General features: G+C 32.6%; 1 protein-coding gene and 1 non-coding gene across 2 annotated transcripts in view; both read right to left on the reverse strand.

Moving 5' to 3' along the window:
• Positions 1–20,793, reverse strand: part of LOC124531011 (E3 ubiquitin-protein ligase MIB1) — a 159,983-nt gene that overhangs the window by 117,499 nt on the left and 21,691 nt on the right. The gene's annotated exons all lie outside the window — the stretch shown is intronic.
• On the reverse strand, positions 17,728–17,807 carry Trnal-uag. Its single transcript has one exon. It is a non-coding gene; the product is annotated as a tRNA-Leu (tRNA).

Raw genomic sequence — 20,793 nt, forward strand, 5'->3', positions numbered from 1 at the left:
ATTGTATTTAAATAACTTCAAAACGAAATGACTTCGAAACATCCGAGACCAAAGGAAGATAAGGATATGCTTTTATACAAATAGAATTCGATAATTTTTTTATCATAATTCATAAACATGAATAAAATGTATTGTGTAATTAAAAACAAAAATAATTAACTACCACATTATACAATGATAACCATCAGTTAATACGAGCATATATTCGAAATTACCAAACTAGTCTAGTTACTGTATATGACTAATTGTTGATTTCGTAATTAGTGCATACCGCTTCGTATATACGGAACCTATAAACATGAACGATACAAACGTAACATTTATGTCGGATTTAACAAAATGAATCTGTGTTATTAACATAATACTGGCGAGTAAAAATGAGGCAAAGGGGAATATGTAGAAAGCTGATTCACATCACGGCGGTGTAAAGCAAAGATCGAGTTCGGAGTAGGCTGATGGCCCCCGTGCCGCTCGCCACAGTCCGTACTTATAATCTAATATTCGCAATTTACGAGGATCGCGGAAAGGGCCCACGGGGAGCTGTAGCACTGTCATCGTGCCGGCGTACCTGCCGGCTGCATTTACCCCCGCGTTAAGTCTATCGCTGTAGCTTTTTACGCTTTTTACGAGGCCAATGTTAGCGTACCTTTGAGGGTAACGTTTATTTTTCGTGAATCAGGTGACACGGGTAAAGTAAACACGAAAAAAAGGAGGATTACATGAAGTTATCTAACCTCGCTAAATAATTCAGCGTTTGTTAGTATAAAAAAGTGGCAAATGAAAAAAATAACATTCTGTATAATACTGTTATTTATTTGTTTATATATTATCATGTAAAAAAAATCTTCACAAAAATATTTACGATATATTTTTTTGTAAATTTTCATTTGATATTAATTTTTGATAAGCAATATTTTTGATCATAAATGCGTTATAAGTTGATTCAGGATAGAGGATTTGAGGGAAGATATGATGACAAGGGAAACTGTTACTAAAATAGAAGAGCATTGTGTGAGGCTTGAATAGAATAGAAAAGCTTCGGCACGGCAAGTCTTGTACGGATCTCGTCACACTTAGGTTAATCTCCAATATCCGCGACGAGCGGCTTCCGAAACGCTATACATTACGGTATTATACAAAGCTCTGCAAAGAACTACGTAACACGCGAATATGGCGCGGTAACAAATACTTATTAAATATAACGCTATAGGATTTACCGAGGCCAACAAATTCCAATAACAATTACAGTTATAACTATTGTTCTCATGAATTGTATTGAATTATGTATGTTACAAAAAAGGGATGAATAAAAAAAAATGTAATTTATCAAACATGCCTCAGAAACAACAATTTCAAATTACACGAGCAAAATTAAATAACAAGAGTACGGTCCGAAATAACAGGAAGAAAATGAAAACACAAAGGCGAAATACAACAAGAGGGACGACACAAAGCGACATATTTACTCAAATTTGAATCCGGAACGTGAGGAATCAGCAGTCTATTACGTGACCGTTAATAGCATTCTGCTGGAGACCAGACTACGTACTAGCGACGTCTTAGTTGCTACTCCGAGCCCGGGGCGGGGTAGATCTATAAATTACCGAACCGAACTTACGACAACTCGTTCCATACCAGATAAGCTAAGCCACAAAACAATGCTGCAGATAAACGGCTATTTCGTTAGCAGCGTATAATATATACTTTGTAAGGGTTGTGTACTCTTAATACAAAAAAAATATATTTTTGACTTATAAGAGTCGTATCATCGTATCGTCGTTTGGAATGAAACAGAACAATATTTTATATTAAACAATAAAGGCTGCAATCTAAAAATATAAATCTGAGTGTAATATAAGTCACGGCTATTCTTTCAATTTACACCACGTTCAAGGGGGGAGCGCTTCTGTACTTCTGATAATTTAATAAGGAAAGTTTATTGGAGTTAGGAGAACGTGCGTGTCTGGCACGCTCGCCGCAAAAAGCTGAAAACTTTGATTCAATTAAAACCGAGAGTTGTACCGAAGACGTAACAAATTTGGCAAAAAGTCCTCGTCGTAGCTATACTTGGAGCCGAAAATAAAGCACATTTCTGGCGCTACACAACACATAATGCCCATTTAATCTCGTTATAATGTATGAAACAGTAACGAGAAATTAAATCAAGCGTTAAGACTTTAAAACCCAAAAATCGGTCCGCCAAAAAACCTGCGACATTAACATTGGTTCGGAACATTTATTATCATTTTATTTTAATTTTACTGGCGTATTTTATGAATTTTAATAGACAGCTCATACTGGACAGATTTTATGAACAAAAAAAGGTGTCAAGTCCGGTGGGACAGAGCCGCGTCGCCTGCGAAAGCCGCTGGTGGGGAATAAGGGGTGACGAGCATTGTTATGCAAATTGAGGTCGTTATTTCGCTACGAGTGAGGAAAGAGCGCGACAGCGACCGCCCTATTGCGCCCCGCGAGCACAGCGCCCGCGAACAGCGCACCGCAACGCGGAAGACGCTTTGCATAATTGGTTATACAAGTACCTACATCGACACACTGAAATGATCTCTGCGGCCCGGCTCCTCTCCGCTCCCTGTGCTACTGTTAGGATCTCTTTACTATTCATGTAATTCACAGTAAAGTTTCAAACAACAAACTTTACTGAACGTTAAATCATAAGTGTTCAGTTTGTAATCGGTGGTGTATTTACATATTAAAAGTTTTAGTTTTTAACTATCTATTTCAAATGAAACTCCAGTAACTATTGTGATATAAACAATTATAACAGTAGCAAATCCTTACATATAATTTACTCCAAATTTTTTGTTGAAATGAAATTTCCTTGTTTTTTTTTTTATTGTCGTATAACCGTTGATTTTTACAAAGTGTATCAGGCAAGAACCACGTTATACTGGTTATCATAAGCCCGCCTAAGATATTCATTCAAACGAGGCTGCGGGCGAAATATAATGGGAAAGAATGAACTGTTATCTTAGTATATATTATTTACAACCTTAATCGAATTTTTTATGGCTTCATAAATTCTTTTCTATATTGTAAGAGCTGATTTAGTTTCGATCTTTAAAAAACTGTACCTTTATGACGAATTTGTCGATCATAACAAAACTATAAACATAATATGCCAAAAAAACTATGTAACTAATTATTTATTTAGGAACAGTGTTTTTTAACATTATTACTTTTCATCAGTAGTTAAGACTTAACATCTACATATATATGTATTTTTCGATTTACTCACATGTACATATGTGCGTCAAGCTTGCTGTGTGTCAATTAAAGAAATAATAATTATATATTTATACAACACTGGCATATTGGCAAAATTCAATTTACATTTTAACTACCAAATAAATATTAGGGAAATAAAGAATAAAATATAACAAAACATTCACACAAATGTCCATTTTCGCATGCTGAATGTGAAACTTGTTCCGATTCGGTTGTCGACATGCTTCTGACGGACGGATTGACAACCAATCAACGGCATACTCATAGTCGAGTTCTGATAACTTTTCATTTCCAGCCACATCACTATTTTATGATGTTAGTCTGTGTTATTGGCAACATTTTTACGAAACATGTACACTGTGGTTTAATTACGATTCGAAATACTATAATAGCTAGTAGGTAATAGCGAATAGGTAAGAGTTTTAATACAATTCGTATCCTTAAATTTTAATGACGATAACGACAACATTACGATCGTGACTGCAGCAAAGTTTGAAGTATCGAATGAAATACTTTTCTTACACAATAAAATTACCAATTGAAATATCTACGACAATAGGTTATCGGAACTGTTTCTTTTCATTCGACATTACTGCTATGAATGGAAGTCCTTAGCGGACTTTTATGATGCATTTTCTATCTTTGATTCTCTAGTAGACACGTAGCAATAAAATGATATACATAGGTATACGAGACGGGTGGCCTAGTGGTTGAAGCGCGTAAACTTATGATTACAAATTCAAAACCTGAACTGAAGTTTTGTATGCTTGATTTATAATTAGGCCATATGGCCTCAATAAGGGAGGGAATAGCATCGCATAAGCTCTAAAATTGCTACACATAAGGAGATATATTTGCTTAGCCTCGGGAAATTTACAGATTTATTAACATAAAATAAAATATTAGAAGACATTCAAATTGTTAAGAAATACTGACAAGACAATTATATTTTGAATTGAACAAACTCAAACTAGAACACGATAAAGTGTATAATAATAATTACCTTATCTATAATGATAGAGGGAAAGTTTCAAAGATATAACAGTTTATAAACTCTAAAACATAATAATAGATTTTCGTTAATGTTCCGACGCTTAACCCCGTTGGCGGTAATATTTCAACTGCTAACCGGTGAAATTTTTTTCTTGACTAGGTAAAATTACTAAAGTTGTAGCCATCATATTCATATTTCTGCCCAAATTATCCAATATAATAAGTTTCAAAAGAGTAAGAGACGACTTTTAAAAGGAAAAGTTCTGCGAAAGCAAGTAATGGCTCATCCCGCTCACGATTTCTGCCCCTCAGGCGGAACAGGCGGACCGGCAGCGTCAAATAAGTTTCTAATTGCTTATATTACCAAGTTATATTCGCTCTTGAAAGTAATTAAGTCTTAAAGTTAAAACCACATTCACGTATTTCACCAAACTTTTAACAATTTTTCATGTCCAGTGTCAAAAGTTTTTGTATCGAAACAGAAAACGATTTACGATTTATCGAGTTCTCTACCTTTAAAGAAAACTACAAACGCGCTCAGCATGTTTATTACATGTGAAACATGTGCCACGTTACGAATACTGTGCTTTATCACGCGCGCGCTACTTCATTTTACAACTTTAATGTTCACACTTTTTCCCGATTTCGAGTTGAAACAAACTGGTCGTCTCGCTTGAAAGAAGTCCGGTTCCTACAAGATTCAGAACCATTCTCTAAATGGCGTCTGTCTAAAGAACCGTTATTAATTCGCATTGCATTTAAGTATATACATATTTATTTAAAATTTCTGATATAATTTTTCCATTTTAATGGTGGTGGTAAAACAAACAAGCGACGTACGAAGTTATCAGTTGGAACAGAATTGTAAACATCGCTATATTTTAAAAATAAAATTGCTTAAGAAACTTTACAATTCTCGTTCGAAGATTTAAAAACCTACAAAATATATAAAATTTTATTGACCACACGTTTTACAAAAATAAGTTTTCATTTTATGTTATACATATACACAGATATACATATGTACTGACTATTTTGTTTCCATTTTCATGTTTAAAATTGACGTTCAATTATAAGACTAAATTCTTTATGCTTACTTTTGCAAAATGATAAAGTTTAAATATAATATGTTTTATTAAATAAATACAATGTTAACATTTGTTTTATCAATGTGTTCTGTTATGCTACGGTAAGCAGAAAGTGGATGCCACCTACACTTTATGAATTACCTCTTCTAAATGAGATTGTTTGTATAGATTTAAAATAAATAAAAATATATTGGTGTGTAAACAAGAAATTTACGTTATGAAAAGCAAATGTTGCTCGCGAAAAAAATCATAAATACGTTGTAGCATGACACTTCGTGTCTCTGTTATTATCTTTTTTAAAGATTTATTCAGTGAAATTATTTTTGTTTATTATATAACATTAAAACGGTTGAGATGTTAAAATAAACCACGATAAGATATATTTTAATAACCTACAATCATTAAACAAAATAATACGAAACGTAAAATATAAAGCAATTTATATGAGAACAAATATAAAAGTTTCTTAAAATTTTCGTAGTAAACGAGAACAACAACAAGTACTTGAAGAGTCTCGAGAATGTGGAAAACGTTAAAGGTGGAGTAGGTAGACGCTTAAATTCAGGAGATATGAAGGAAATGTGTGTGGCATTCTTATTTTCAAGTTGGCAATAACACAGTGGATATGGAGCGTGCATGTGGCGTTACTGTGGCAGTAAATTAAGTAGCTAGAATAGCTCCCAAAGATATACGAGTTCAGCGCTCGCTATCTGATCATTCCCTGTCCAACGCCACTGCGGTCTGTGCTTTCAACTTATCTTGTATCTTGTTTTTTGTTTACAATAAACAATGCGTCAAAATCGAAATTATTATGAATATGATTATGAAAACATAAAACAGAGTATAAAAATATAAATCGAAAGACATACTGCAGTCAAGCGATGTCTCATTCAAAAGAGCTTTCAAACGCATTTTGTCACATATTCAAAATCACATACGTACTAGTATGAAAGACTATGTGTAAATGTATAACTACAGAACATAAACAGAAAACGTTTTTAATGATGACATTAAAAATAAAAAAAAAAAAGAAATACAAAGAAGTTTGTTTAACGCTAAAGAAAGTTCTCGGGAGAAAATAAAGAAGGCCAACTTAAATTTAGTATATCGGTCTGCGAGTGTTTACGAGGCAGGCCCCTGAAATAAACAAACCGAAGGCGACGGCAAAGCACAAAGGCCAGGTTTCGTGAAATAGCCGCCTGTTTTCATTTTCTGTTTTATCGCAGCTGGAAAACAAATGAGAAGCATTTTTGTGGGCGACGATGAAGTAATTACATCAAAAAACGTTGCTTGTTTTTACGCTATGACACGACCACTCTTATTGTGGTAACTGATGTTTCATTAAACATTATACATTAAATTATTATACAAAAATGAAAATAATTATTACTTTATATAAACTCGTTTCCCAATTTTCATCGTGAGAAAGTATTTTCACTTTTAATTATTATTGATTTTACGTTTAAGTGTGCATGGAAACTCAATTAAATGTGAACTTGTGTGTGACGGAAATGGAATACAAGCCTCACAGTTATTATAAATTAACATTAAAATAGTGTTTATAAGCTTGTGTAACAGTTTCTTTTGCAAAGAAGCTTTCTTTCAGGAAGGAACGTCGTGCTGAGTGCAATGCAAGCACCTGACGTGCGAACGAATATCCGTGCCATCGATCTATGTAACTCTTGTTAAGTGACAAACGAGAAAAACGAAGTAAGGTGTGAAATGGAAAAATAATAATTATAATCACACCTTCTATATGAAAACAATAATGTAGAACGATATGTAGAAATTATTTTTTTCATTTCCGCGAAGTTACGTTTATCTAAAGGCTTCATAAACTTCTACTTCTAGGTGCTATACAAATTAATCTATCCTGAGCTAATATTAAAAAAATTGCCATTTGCAAAATTCTTATGCAACGTTCCAAGACATAAGAATGATGTCACATCACGGCGGTGTAAAGCAAATGTATTCTTATGCAACGTTCCAAGACAAGAGTCGAGATGGCCCAGTGGTAAGAACGCGCGCATCTTAACCGATGATTGCGGGTTCAAACCCAGGCAAGCACCGCTGATTCATGTGCTTAATTTGTCTTTATAATTCATCTCGTGCTCAGCGGTGAAGGAAAACATCGTGAGGAAACCTGCATGTGACAAATTTCATAGAAATTCTACCATATGTGTATTCCACCAACCCGCATTGGAACAGCGTGGTGGAATATGTTCCAAACCTTCTCCTCAAAGGGAGAGGAGGCCTTTAGCCCAGCAGTGGGAATTTACAGGCTGTTGTTGTTGTTCCAAGACAAAATTACCATTATATTTTCTACACGCTACACACGTATTTTACTTGTATTTGTTTCTACTGTATACTTTATTCTTTTCAACATTTTATATTAAATAATGTTTGCAAATTATGAAATATTTCTTTGCAGGATATTGTGTACTCGAAATTTATTGAGTATACTCGAAGATAATTTACGTTATATTTTTTTTATTTATTGTTAATAAAGCTTGTATTACTCGCAAATCGGCGTACAATAAAAAATGTGCTCCTTTAATATATTTTTTAAATATTAATTATTTTACGAGGTCAATAATCGACATTATTTCATTTGCACATATATGTCATAATCATGGATCTGTAAGACATGTTTGTGCAAGCCGGACATCGATTCTTCATAAATTTTATATAACCTTTACACAGACGCGTCTTAACTATTAAACATATTCGTTAAAGTCGACGTAGAAACAGTGATCTATCGATATGTGTTTGAAAATAATAGTTAAGAAAAATAATTACATTAAAAGCTCATTATGTTATTATAATTTACAAAAAAAACCAAATCGAAACTTGCTCGCTTATTTGGGGATCATTTTTTCAGATACGTTACTTTATACGTAAAAAAAAAAAAAAAAAAAACATATAATCAACTGCTAAAAAGACTACTAAGCTACAGTTATAGATAAAGAAAATAAATAACATATTAAAAATATACAAACTTTTTAAAAACAAGATTTTATTTAAATGCGCTAAAAATTTAAAGTAAACTTTTAGCTAAAACTTTTCCTATTAAATTATAACGTCATATCCTTTGGAACATTCGACACAATTTACCTATATGAAAAAAAAAAATTGTAAATTGTGTGATTCAAGTACTCCTAATTACTGTTTGAAATTTTGAATAGTTAAAATTGTCACATCAAATTATTTAATTTACCTGTTTATCTATACAAGTAAATCCAGATCCGGTATGTTGGATTTAAAATGACAAACTTACCCATGCATTGTCATCCAAAACGAACGTGTATACAAAATTTCAGCTCAATCGGTTAAAGATGACTGTTTCGAAATGGAGTTGCAAGATTTCGCCCGTACATACTCTGTACCCCTATAGACATTGCAAGTGAGATACAAGCTTGTTAAGTAGCAAAGGTAAACAGAAATATTTTTATTACATTAAGAAAGCAATAGAAGAGAATAACCTAATTATATAACATCTAATGTAACTTTAGAAAATGTAAAGAGTACCAGACGCATAAATAATATATACATATAGAAAACAGTATATACTTGTAAATATAAATAATTCATACATAAATTTAATTCCAAACTTTAATATAGAGAATAGACTACAATGGTTCGGTATGTCGGGGTACACGGTAAACGGAAGGGGAGGATTCAAATTAAAACATTAACAATAGGTAATTCTCACGTGGTTAACGAGCGGCTCGAACCATTTTCACCTTTGAAACTCAATTATTATATTGTATATATTAACGATACTGTGCTCGGCTTTGACCAATACAATTACGGGAACAATAATTTCATTCTTCTGGCTTGCATTAATTTATACCATAATTTTATCATGTAATGATAGTCTGGAGTTTATAGACGATAATTATTTGGTGTATAATGATAAATATATGTCTCAAAACACGCTTTACATTATTTTTTAAAGATATTATTTAAATTAATGAGCGTAAAACCGTTTAAATTGACATAATATTTTACCTATACTTATATATTTTATTACTTCTTGACACGGTTGGAAAAGCACATAAGCCTTGATCATCAAATAGAAATTCGATCATCTAACACAAGACACATAGAATACCAATGTGTATCGTAAAAAATCGTTCGTTCGGGAGAAGCGCTAATGAGAGGGCATAAAGCGTGACGTCGTAAAACCAAAGCATTAAGCGCCCGCTGCCAGAAGCTGCCCCCTAATCTATTCTGAGCTATTTTAATTAGCATCGTAGTAATAATAAAGTGGGGGCGAAGTTTTTGTGGCGTCTCGGACGATGTTTCTCGAGCCGTGGCGGAGCCCGGCTGACGCCACCCGAGCCGACCACGCTCACTGGGAATACTTATAACTTCTCGCTCTGTAAACTTATCAAGTTCCGCGCTCAAACTCATGGCTATAATAAATGTTTGCCGATGAGTTGGGTATTTGCGGGTCTGGGATAAAGTGGATGTCCAGCCTGGCAAACGCTTTCTTTCTCTCTGAAATTAAAACTTCATGCAGATATTTTAAACGTAATACGTATTTCCATGCACAATGAGCTCAGTGTGATCCATATTTCAGATATTTAATTTCATGCAGCCCGCCTTTATATTAGTGCTCACGAAATAATTAAAATAAACTCATTATATGGTCCGCTGTTAAATTCAATTTAATCTTTTAATTAATCACACAAATATTTTAAGTTGAAACATATCATTTTGTATCTTAATCGTTTTAAACGTTTAGATGGAAAATTTGTTACATCAACAAAGGCTTTTACGGCTATGAGTTTAAAACAAAAGGGAAACATTTTTTTAACAAAAAAAACGAAGCAATAAAATTGTAGTGAGCCTCGGACGGGGTAGAGGTTAGACTGTAAAGAAAAACGTATCTCGGGGTAGTAAATCTCTCTGAGCTTGATAGTCCCACAATCGCTTTCGCAGCGGCACTTGTTTCACGCACCGCCTCCGCTTGCACTACAATAATTTCCTTCCTGCTATATTTTCTTAAACTCTTAAGTTGGCTCGAAAAAACTTTTCAGAAAATTTTAGGGGCATGCAAAATATTTCCCACATAAATGGATTCCGACCCAAATAAGTCTCTCTTAAACATTTTCTCCCATGAGATATCTTATTCCTTAAAGATTTCCTTGTATCTATTGATCATACGCTTGTAAAAATATATTTGGATGAGTTTAATTTATAGTAATGGTTAAATTTGTAGTTGCAAATGTAAATTGTATAAGACTCGAACAGTTTTTGGAATAGCCAAAGTCAATTCGATTGATTGTTAAAAAATCTACCAATCTTTTAGCCAATCCATTATTTTGCATGACCCATTACAACTTAGCATCAATGAATTTAAAAAAATAAGGTCTAACACTTCCCTATTTGATAGTGCATTAGTTTAACATTTGGAGTAATAAATTTGATAGCTTCATTCTCGTTACTATTTTACAATAAATTGACTCTATTAACATTCAATAAAGTACATAAGCCTTGAGTAGACGACAGCTAATTGTTATATGCTATTTCGTAAGTGAATGTAAACACATACCTACCTAAGTATAATAACCTTGCAACATTTTGCTTCGACTTCACATTTTAGATGATTTTTTTACGTACACCTAATCTATTGCGTGTTCGAATTTTATCGCCGGCATTGTAACGTCCATTCCCGGTTATTTTCTAAAACTGAAACTACTGGTACAGATTTTTAGGGTACTTTTATTTGATTAAAAATTTATTCTGCAAAAGCGAAAATATGTTGTAATTTAATTTAAAATGATTTAATTATATGATATAAATCTGACGCAGTATACTAACTGCATAAAAATATATTGGAAATTTTATTAATGTAGTTTCAAAAACTAAAATAGTCGATATGACCACGAATATTCAATATTTATTGACGACAAAATTTTAGTGTACTAAATAGTTCTATCAGCATTTACCACAGTCAAAAGAACATGGTTAACATGGAACATGGTTGGTAATTTAACATTTTCTTCTCGCCAAGACGTGAAACTTTAGTTGATTCACGTTAACCTTAAGTGGATACATATGAACACTATAAAATTGATATATGTACATATATGTTCATTTAATATTATATTAAAAAAAAACCACGTTAGACTAAATATTCTCAGAAACTTCTCTAAAAATCCTGTTAGGGTTTGTTAATTAATTTTGTTTCTATAATAATTCATATAATAAATTTAAATTTTCATATAGTATTAATATTCATATTCATAAAGTAAATGCTAATTATATAATACATATTTACAAATGATTTTATTAGGTACAGGAATAAATATTATTATACAAACTGAAAATAAAAAAATAGTTAATGAACCATATATAATTTAAAATATTGGAAGATTATGGTCAAAATTATCAAAATAAACAAACAAAACTTTTAAAGATGTAGAAGCATACTATGTATATGATTAGATACAATTTCGTCCTTATATTTTTTAAATTTATTTTTTACAAATAAAATTCCGAATAAGACTTAATTTATCTCTCAATTAATTTTGTACATATAGGATTATAACATGTAGGTAATATTTTTAATTTTATAAAGCTATTTTTTGTATAAAAACGTAAAATGATGACGACGTAATCTTTATTTTTTAAGTATTATTTTTATCCATAAATGAATTTCTCATTGGAAATATTTCAAATTAAATCCTTTGTTTTACCTGCACTAAGTGGGGACGATTTATTAGCTTAAAATTTATTTGATCGCAATGAGCGTAAAATAAATATAATATAGAAAATTTACTGCAATGTTTATAAGTCACGTTTAAAATTAAACTACTACACCGAAATAAGATTTCACATTTATCGTGCACTGAATTGCGTGCGTCTTAATTGCGCTTTCATTATTATTTTATAATACAATAATTCATATTCAAATCCTTAAATAAAATTTTAGTTTTGCATAAAATTTAATCTAGATCAATAGAAATAGAATGGTAGAAATATGTTAACAAAATTTTATTTTAAATATCTGGAGCAGCACGTAATAACTTTCAACCCAGTTAGGCTTAGGTCAGCGCGAACCCTACACCTTGAAGTGGTAACATTTCCATTCCGAGATTAACGAGACCATATAAGATTTAAATTTAATATTATTATATTTATAAATTTGCATACCTTTTATTAAAACATTTAAAGTATATAAAATATAAGTAGGTACGTATCGAATTGAGTTTATCATTAAATGTTAGTGTGACAGGTTAATTTAAATTTCTACGAGTAGGCAGCGCGATTCGGAGAGGGTTTTAGTGTATAATATTATTGGATAAGTAATCTTATTTCGTAGTTTCAGTCGCATTAATGTTAGAGTATGGACATGATTATCGTGAATTTCATTTTTCAATTAATAAATTACAAATTACTCAAAGAAATATGTTCCAAACCCTCTCCTTAATGGAAGAGGGGGCTTTATCTCAGCAGTGGGAATTGTACAGGCTGTTACTTTAATTTACTTACTCTACTCAAAGAAAACAAGCACCTCCACATGTACTTCAATTTATGTGATTGGACGAGTTGAAAATGTTTGATAACATCAAAAAGGTAATCTTACGCTGAAAGGCCTGGCTATCTATGTACTAAACCTAACTCTCTTCTGGGTTCGAGTTATGCCAAAAACCAGACATTTTTCGTTACTGTTACCACGTATTACTTTCATAATCATAATCTTTCATTACTTGATATAATAAACCTCCAGTTTTATTTAATTTTATTATTGTACATATACATAGGCCAAGACGACAATAACAGACAATAGGTTTCTTTTTTGTATAGCTAAATAAACTAACATTAGGCAATAAGACCAACTTGCCGTGATGGCAAACGGGAAGCCCTCATGCCTCTCCGCTGCTGCTCTCTAGAACCTAGACTGAACGTGGCGCGTGCCCTATATAATAACATATAGAAGCACGTACTTCGTTTCTATATGTATATGTATTGAGATAAAATAAGAATTAAGAAAATGCAATTTATTTTATTTTCTTGAAAATCTATAATTTTAATATCATAAATGTGAAAGTAACTCTGTCTGTTTGTCTGTCTGTCGCTCTTTCATGACCAAACCGCACAACCGAATTTCATGAAATTGGGTATGAAGCAAAAATAAACTCTAAAAAAGGATGTAAGCTACTTTTTTTACCTAAAAAATGGCAACCGACACCCCAAAACTCGAGAAAAGCCGGGGGCAACTATTCGTTTAAATATAATTTATTTTAAAGACAGTCAATTTCTATGTTATACATATGTATTTGATGACTAATTTGATTCAATATACTGATGTGAATACTTAAATAATAATAATATACCTGTATGTATGACTTTTACAGTTTCCACTGACTTTTCGGGTTTTCGGCTTTCGACTGTTTCACTTTCTTCAATAACCTCTGATCCAGAGGACAGACGTGTAATATTTTATATTAAAAAAGTTTTTATTCGCATTCTTTCCCTGCCATGATTTTTACAATCAAACGAAATGGTTACATTTCTTCTTTTGATTTTTTTCATTTGTACTTCATATGAAGCAAAATTATTATCAATGTTTGTGTAATGATTATTTTGTTTTACATTTAAAAAAAGGTTTATTTTTTAAATCGAACGTAACGTCAATTAATTATTATTTAAAGTTATTTTTTATTTTCAGAATCAAATAATACTATCCTCCAATGTCACGAAATAAATACTTAAGCAGAAATGCTTGTTCGTTTAAATCTTAGGAAGAAAGCAAAAAAGGTTGAGGGAAACAATAGATCCTGTTAAATCCAGGCAAACGTTTAGAACACATAAATTTCAAACAAAGAAAATAAAGTCTTCCGAATAACGTAACGATTGCTCCAGTACACGAGTCAGTTCGGAGTTAGAATAAGTATCCAATATAAATAGGGACAGGGAGACATTTGTCCGGCGAAATGTCCGCCTAGGTCAGGTGGCACACGGTAAAAGCGTTGAAAGCATACATAAATTTACGCTACGCGGAGCTGTATAGGACGCAGGTGGCCTTAAGTACTGTAACTAACAGAAACTGTGTACATACATCTTGATGGATCAGTTTAGTAAGAGAAAAGTAATCGTTATTATCATACTCGCTTGTCCACTATTGAATTATGGTTTTATCTTTTCAATATTTATAAAGGGGGCGTGGCTTAGGAGATCGCTTACAGTCTAACTCATTCCAGTAATATAATTAATGCTGGCTTCAGACTTTGCTTCATTCGAATATTAAATATGTTAAGGTTTAGAAAAGAAGACGATTAGTAGCTATTCCCTCGCTGCTCTCTCTCTACGTAAAAAACTATTAATTTATTATTATTTAAAATTATAAGAAATTGAGAAATTCAGTTTATTAAATATGGTTGATTAAATATGCAATATTAAAAAAAAGCAAATTATTATTTTGTTACCCCTAAAGATTTTTAATGGAGCTACGTATTAATATGAATTTAATTTGAAATATTACTAGTTTATATTATAACAATACATACATATGTAACAGTGAAACCGAAATAAAAGTCCTTTTCTTAGAGACACATCGTTTCAACATTTTTCATAGCACAAATTTATTGAAGAAGGGAATATTTACCCATAGTCTAACAATCAAAAGCCGTTGAGGCGCTGTGCGGGAGATAGACTTCGCTAACGAAGTAAACAATCGACCGACATTTTGCGACCGGAGGACGGGCCAACGCCAGCATCAAGACAAAGCGCTGATGAATCTGATTATTTCGTTTCAATGTCTTCTATACGAAATTCAAGCTTGAATCAGATGTTTTTTTTTTTACTTTAGGTATGTAGCATATGACGTTTTTGTAATAGTCCAATATTTTGTATACGAATTCTAAAGTTTAACATCTAGTCAATTAATGAGAATTTCCTAATCAACACAGTATTACTTATTATTATTATTGAGTTAATCAAAAATTATAAAAATCCATTTTATTTTATTTTTCTTTTTTAGCTTGTAATTTATGTTTACACAAAAAGAAAAGAATGATTAAATAAATAAATATAAATATTGTCCAACATCACATACATAACTCTGTTCTGTTCAAAGCACTTGTGTTATGGAAAATTAGAAGTAACGACGGTTCCACAAACACCTAGACCCAAGACAACATAGAAAGCTAATGAACTTTTTCCACAACGACTCGGCCTTAAATGTTGATGAAGAATTAACAAGTAAGTACTAAGTTTTTTAACGGTTCTTCTCAGTTGAATCTGTATTCCGAACCAGCGGTAGCTTCACTAATATAAGACATAATAGGTTGGGGAAAAAGTTTCTTCGTATTTTATATGAAAATTCAAAAAGTTTTTTTTATAGTTTATTTACATTTGACTAAAGTATGTAGGTGCCATTTTGTTCCATAACTTTTTGCCATCTTGTTGGTAGTGACATGATCCCATTGCTGTAAAAATTTTGGGGCTTCTGATCGAAAAACTGCGACAAGTGGTTTTGGCAGTCCTCTCGTGATGTTAACCTGACACTGCCTAAGGAATTCTGCAGAGACCGAAACAGATGAAAATCTGAAGGTGCAAGGTCAGGACTATACGGCGGATGCATTAATACCTCCCAGCCAAACTCTCGTAATTTTTGTTGAGTGGCTAAAGATGTGTGAGGTCTAGCGTTGTCATGGTGAAAAACCACACCCCTTCTGTTGATCAATTCTGGCCGCTTTCTCTCAATTTCTTGCTTCAATCTCATCAATTGTTCGCAATACAGTTCTGAATCGATGGTCCTGCCGGGCGGTAACAGCTCATAATGAATGATGCCCTTCCAATCCCACCATACACACAGCATTACCTTGTTGCGAGTTAATCCGGGTTTTGCCACAGTCTGTGAAGCTTGACCGGCCTTTGACCACGATCTTTTTCGCACGTTCTTGTCGTATGTGATCTATTTTCATCACCAGTTATCAGCTTCTTCAAAAATGGTTCGGTTTCATTACGTCTTAACAAAGAATCACAAATGAGTACACGGTTCATTAGGTTTCTTTCAGTGAGTTCATGAGGCACCCATATATCGAGCTTTTTTGTGTACCCAGCTTTATTCAAATGAGTCAAAACCGTTTTGTGGTCAATTGCCAGTTCTTCAGCTACATCGTAACTACTAATATGCCGATCTTGCTCCACTTTTTCAAAAATGGCATCAATTTTGTCCGTAACAGGGCGACCAGAGCGAGATGCATCTTTGATATCAAAATTTCCGGCTTGAAAACGCTTAAACCAAACTTTCGCTACTCTCACAGATACTGCATTAGGTCCATAAACATCACAAATTTTTTTCGCGGCTTAGTTGCATTTTTACCTTTTTTATAGTAAAATTTTAAAATGTATCGAATTTCTTCTTTAGATTCACTCATTTTAACAACAACAAAAACAAATGAAAATCACACAAATTCCTAATTTGAATTTGGAAGTGCCTTCTTTAAAATTAAAACTTTTTAATGATACCAAAACCAGCCAGATACAAATGGTATAGCCAAAGAGATTTTATTACAAGTTCATACATACTATATGCGAAAAGACTTTTTCCCCAACCTAATATAAATAACAGGTACACTGAAAGTAACTACGTAATTTACATTATAAATATTAAGGTTCATACAGGAAATTATTGTACCGTATTAACTCAAAATTAATTTACAATTTGATTTAAAAATAATTTTTAATGAGCTTAAGAGAAAAAGATTAAAAGGACATTTTCACAATACTGACCAAATATTCAGTTTTTAGTATTTTAAACTACAAGTTTGGTAACACTTTTTAAATAATAATATTTTAAAATAAAGACGTAAAATTAATATTAATTTTATTATTTTTAAATACTTATAATTTCTTAATCCAAAAAGTAATTTCAAACGAATCAATAAAGTACATATTCAACATTTAGATTGGAGAACAAGCACAAAAATAAAAGTTTATGTTTTATTCCGGTTAGTGTAGTTGCAAATCTCTGCTTGACGAAAACCACAATTAAATCCTTTGAGTTGTTTAAAATATCTAAGCGTAAAGATGGCGGGAATACCATGTAGAGATAACTGAGATATATATGAGCTATCGAAAAATGACAGAAAAACACATAAAAAAATCTGCTCAGTGTGGCACAACATATTCCCCGTTGGGTGATAGATGGTTGAGTATGGCCGTAGAGATCCGTAGGCCGTAGTTGCAACGTGATTTTTTTACATCTGATTGATTATTTGCGTATTGCATATACTAAAGTTATTTCACTAAACATAATAATAATTTACAAAATTAATATATACATTGAAGAAAATATTAACCTGGACTCAATCTAGATAATATATTTATATAATTTGGTTGTAAAACAGAATTTTTAAAAAAAAATACACTAAATAAAATCTGACAGCGGTGGGATTCGAACCCACGCCCTTTCGGACTGGTGCCTAAAACCAGCGCCTTAGACCACTCGGCCACGCTGCCTGTGACTTGGCAATCGAATTATGTATCAACATTCGTTTATTTTGGTTCATGTCGTTTAACTTTTATTCATTTTTCGTAAATAAGCTTAATATTTATTATAACAAGTAATATATATAATATTCTTAAACAGATATAATCGACGCACATTTATATAATTTAATGCCCGCTTAACATTACAATGTAGGTACAATCTGTTAAAACATGGATTCTTAAAAATATTGATTCTGTTTAATTTGATTAAAATTTTTGAACATTATTAAGTGGGCACTTAAAATCAATATAATATTAATAGGTATAGATAGTATCTATCGGGAGCGTTAATGTTTATGTATGAATTATTTAGGCGATGCGAATGTAGATACTTGTAGCTGCACATTCCGTGCGTACGTTAGCCAGGAACGGTTTGCCGCCTGCGAACCCTCTAACCGACGTCGACACACAACCCTGAGTGGCGCGCTTACCAAATTCCATTCCTTGATACAACACCTCCCATTTTGTGTAGGTATGCCTTGTTTCCATTTTCTCATTGCATCATGTGGTATGCTCGTGTGCAGTATGGTCGACGAGAAACGTTAATTTAAATTTTTTAACCAAATTTTCTATTACCGCGTAGTTTACAACACAACGACGGCACAAACAAACATGTAAAGTTGGAACAATAACCGCCAACTTTCTCCATATTTTATAGCAACCGAAAACATTGAAGGTTAGTTCTCCAACGCAGAAGTAAGGAAGCAGGCGTGCAGTGCGCGTTATTTACGACTCCCGATTCCGGTGCCGTTAAGAATTCAGGAAATCTAGTTCAGTTGTAGCCGGCGCACGCTCGCCGACATAACATTCAACGTTACTATTATTCTTGTATATTGCTGCTGTTTGAATACACTTACAGCGAACGCAACGACGTCAATGAACGCGGCAAAGCAGAAAGTTATACTATGAGATAACAAAATTAACATTTTAATTTTGAATTATTTAACAGAACAGTAGTCGTAAGTTTTAAGTGCAAGATCCGAGATACATTTTTATCTAGGGAGCAAACTTGCAGGCGTTCCAGAGACATAAAACCTTACTTAGTGAGCCACAAATCCCCGTAACGTTAAGCCGAGATAAAACAGCCCGCGCCACACTGAAACGGAGCTCAAATTTTTCACCTGCGGGCCGCGTTGCGCCGGCCGGGGAATGTGTGCCATACAAGTTATTACTTACACAAGAATTATGATGCCCCATAATGAAACTTCCGTGCGTTAACCACACCTAGCCGCCTTTTACTGTGTTTATGACTATTCATGACATTCTCTTAAGCCAACTTAATTATGATGTTTGTATTAACAAAAATAAAACTTATGGAAGCACCATTACTATCTAATCTGTAACCATTTGTAGCTAATTTTTAAATATTGATGAGAAATAAAATTTTCCTACGAACATATAAAAAGGATAGGAGTAAGGTAGCAAGATTTTTCATTTGTAATATTTCTTGTCTTCTACATTTATTTGCTTTCTCGGAATATAACTTTGGCTCCATAAGAAAAAGTTAACGACATCGTTTTTACGGCCAGATACATTTATATAAGATTAATGGTTTGTATAAGACTAAGAAAAATGATATAGTAAGTCAACATATGTTTACCTCGACATTATAAAAATATTCACAATATCCTACGATTTAATGAAAAATATACGCTATTGAATGAAATTTCAACTGATTTATAACATGAGTAATTAATGTTATTATTTAAAAGTAATTTATCACACTAAACTAATGCACTAGTTCTCAAACTAATATACAGGTTATTTGCACTCTTAGGTGCAGAACCATAATCTCTCATAGAAATCAGCAAATACAGGGATTGAATGCGCTAAATTTTGTTTCTGTCTCTTAAGTTTTTTTTCATTAAAATAATTCTGCATAAAAAAGCCTATTATTCGTTACTTATTCCATCGGTAATTTGTACACCATACACATGACAAAATTTCATCCATCACATGCAGGTTTTCTCACGTTCGTTGAAATACGCACGACATTAATTATAAATAGAAATTACACACACGAAAACTCAATGGTGCCTGCGCGGAATTAAATCCTCGTTTAAGATTTATGTGTTCTATCGACATAATCTCAAAGGCGACTTTAATTTAAAGCCACCCCATTATTTCCGCATCGCATGTGCACGCTCGAAAACTAGAATATTAAAAAATAAAAAACTTCTACAGCTACGATAAATTGATCACATAATACTACCGTACAATTATTAGTATTAAAACATTGTCTACGTTATTAAATACTCGACATATCATTTATTATAATCATCATACGTATTAGAGTTACGAAAGATATACACGACCACTCGGAGATCCCCAAACAGAGAAGTGTAATAAAGCCATTAATTCCGCTTTACGCGCAAATAGCATAAATCAGGCTGTAGCGCCTCGCACCACAAGACCGTAGCAAGGCGCAGTGAATTAAGGCTTGTGTCCTAAGCGACAAGCCACCATCGCTCGGAAATTAAACTGAACTCGGTAATCTCCGTAATATTTAACTTATATTGCCGCCCTACAAAATACAAGATTAAATGTTACATACTCATTCAGAATCTTGCTTTATGTGAATTCGACTACGTTCTGCTTGTGTAACGACACAATTTACATTAATCAGATCCAAAGAACTCGCATGCAAATAAAACTCTACTTAAAATGTGTTTTAGTATAATAACGTATTTAGTATATATCTTTAATAGATTTCATCAAAATATTGAAAAGTATGTTGTTATAAATTTTTAATTAAAACTTCTTTCTATAGCAAAAACAAAAGTACTGAAACACTTTTCAATCTCTGGAGCTTTGACTTCCACAGTATAATAGTGACGCCTCTGTGTTATCAATACTGTTTACTGAAAATAATCTCCTACATTGATAAAAATACTATGTTTTGCACATCGGTTTTCTTTTTAAATCTATTGCTAATCCAATTGTCTTAATTATACAA

This window comes from Vanessa cardui, chromosome 7, assembly GCF_905220365.1.
Source record: "Vanessa cardui chromosome 7, ilVanCard2.1, whole genome shotgun sequence".
NCBI lineage: Eukaryota > Metazoa > Arthropoda > Insecta > Lepidoptera > Nymphalidae > Vanessa > Vanessa cardui.